This window comes from Mandrillus leucophaeus, unplaced genomic scaffold (assembly GCF_000951045.1).
Source record: "Mandrillus leucophaeus isolate KB7577 unplaced genomic scaffold, Mleu.le_1.0 Scaffold43, whole genome shotgun sequence".
NCBI lineage: Eukaryota > Metazoa > Chordata > Mammalia > Primates > Cercopithecidae > Mandrillus > Mandrillus leucophaeus.
In genome coordinates this window covers 2,604,682-2,607,135 of record NW_012104587.1, presented here as the reverse complement: position 1 = coordinate 2,607,135, position 2,454 = coordinate 2,604,682, and positions in this window count along the sequence as shown.

The following is a 2,454-nucleotide window of genomic DNA, read 5'->3' as shown; positions in this document are numbered from 1 at the left end:
TGCTGCTCCCAACATGGCCGCCACCACCGCCGGCCCTCGGCTCTTTCCGCCGGCAGCAGCCGGAAACATCCGAAGCGGCTAGAAACGGGAGGTGGGGCGCGCCTTCTCCTCCCGGCCACGGACTACGGGTGAATTCCGGAAACAGCCGAAGAAGGTAACCCCCGGGGACGCGCGCACCTCCTCGTAAGAAGACGAAGCTTCGGCTCTGTTTACGGAAATCCACGAAGCGACCCCGGTTACCTACCCCCTCAGCCCCCGTCCACAGACATCCAGCCACGCCCACCGGCCTTTCCCCGCCCACTTCAAGAGGGCTTTCGGCAGTTTCCGGAAATACCCGAAGCTGCTCCGCGTGCTGAGCCGGCCACGCCCCCTCCCACCGCCCTGCCTAGGGCGGTCGTCGGCCATTTCCGGCAACACCCGAGGCCCTCCGAGCACCCGGTCGTTTCCCCGGGTGACTCTCGGAATCTGATTCGCTTCGTGTCTTTCCGTCAGTTTTCGGGTATTTTCAAACCTTGAACAGGAAGCATGGGTCACCTGTTCGTGCTTGTGATTTGACTAAATACAAAACAAGATTGAAGCCGATTGGCATCCTCTGGTTCTATAGCAGCTTCCTATCTGCATTTCTGTCCATCTGTCGGTCAGCTCATAAAATCCATCTTCTTTTTATCATCTAGCCTATCAACATACCTGTCAAACGCAGCATCAGTCTATTGCCTGTCTGCCACCGTCTATCTTGGCTTCTTTGGATCCATCCGTGCATTCCCGCATCTAGTCTGCAGGGCTCGGCAAAGCCCCAGGAAGGCCCAGGGCAGCGTCCTCTGCACCGGATGCGGGAGCGTCCAGGGCCCTGCATTTCAGCCCCAGCTCTGCCAAGCGCAAATGCTGCGTGATCTTAGAAAAATCACATAACATCACTGAGTTTAGGCTCCTCTTTCCTATGGCTTTGTTCCTGCGTTGACATTCGAAATGACATTTCTAAATTTCAATTACCTTTTAAAATGCCTCTGCAAGATAAGACATTTAAAGTTTATTTTCTTTCCTCCTCTGGGCCTCATTTTCCCCATCAGTAAAGTGAAGCCATTGGATTCATGAACTCGGAGGTCCTCAGCTTTGAAGAGCCCTTGACTAAGAGGAAGTCTGTATGGCAACTGCAGTCCACTCCTCACTTCCCCTTACACTGTGTTACCAAGGACAGGGAGTATCCTGGGCGGATTTCCCCAGCGCCAAGCTGTCCTCACCCATAGTACCTGGAACATGTTGGAACCACACCCTCCCGTCAGTGGCTTAAGGTGGGCAGGAGGCAGAGGCCCCACAGAAGTCAGAAACCAGGCTCAGGCAACAGGTTCCCAAAGGTACAGGAGCAGAGAGGCCCCAAGAATTATTGGGAAAACTGCTGATTGGACCCCTGCTATTTGACCTCCAACTCCCAGCTACAGCATCTTGAGCCAGCCTTCATCCCACCAATCAGAGAAATAGGCATCTGAGCAGATGTAATTACCAGGGTATGAAAGTACTTCCTAAGGCAACAGGTATCACTACACTCTTAGTAAATCCCTGGAACTCCAGCACTGCTCCCCATGCCCCATGCCAGCTCTATTCAGGCACCCAACTGTTGAGGAAGAAGGTGGTGAAGGCACACCCATGAAGGTGAGGGCAAGACAGAAGAGGACAGAGAATATTTCACTCCCCCGACCCAAATTCAATCCTTGAGAATCATCTGCCCTCTGGTGGCCAAAGGGAGACACACTGCTGATTCCTGTGCCTGGTATCACCTCTAATGCCAGGGTCTGGAAAGCAGGGAAAAGAGAGAGGAAGCAGTTGGTGGTCGGTGTTCCAGCAGTCTCTCCCTGGTCCACGCTCTCGTCTAAATAGACTCCATCTTCTCCAAGCTTCTCACTCTAGCTCTAACCCCTGCCTCACCCTTGCCCTTTGATCTTCAGCCCCGACCCCTACCCTAACTATCCTTTTCTCTTCCTCGCTAGCTTTGCACAAGGCTGCTGAGCTTGTCTCCCTGCCTAGACTCCCTCCAACCTACTGCACCAGGCATGTCAGAATAATCTTCCCAAAGTCCAGCTCCAATAACATCTCTGCTCTGTTAGAAAGCTATCACCAGCTCCCTCACAGGTTATAGGCAGGGCTGGCTTCATGGACCCATGACCCATGCAGTCACACAGAGCCCTGTGCTTAGGAGGGCCCTGAGCTTGGATTAATGTTCTGCTGTCACCATCTTGATTTTTTTTTTTTTTTTTTAAAGACTGGATCTCGCTCTGTAGCCCAGGCTGGAGTGCAGTGGTGCGATCTCAGGTCACTGCAACCTCCACCTCCCAGGTTCGAGTGATTTTCATGCCTCAGCTTCCCGAATAGCTGGGATTATAGGTGCCCACCACCACGCCTGGCTAATTTTTTATGTTTTTAGTAAAAATAGGGTTTTACTATGTTGGCCAGGCTGGTCTC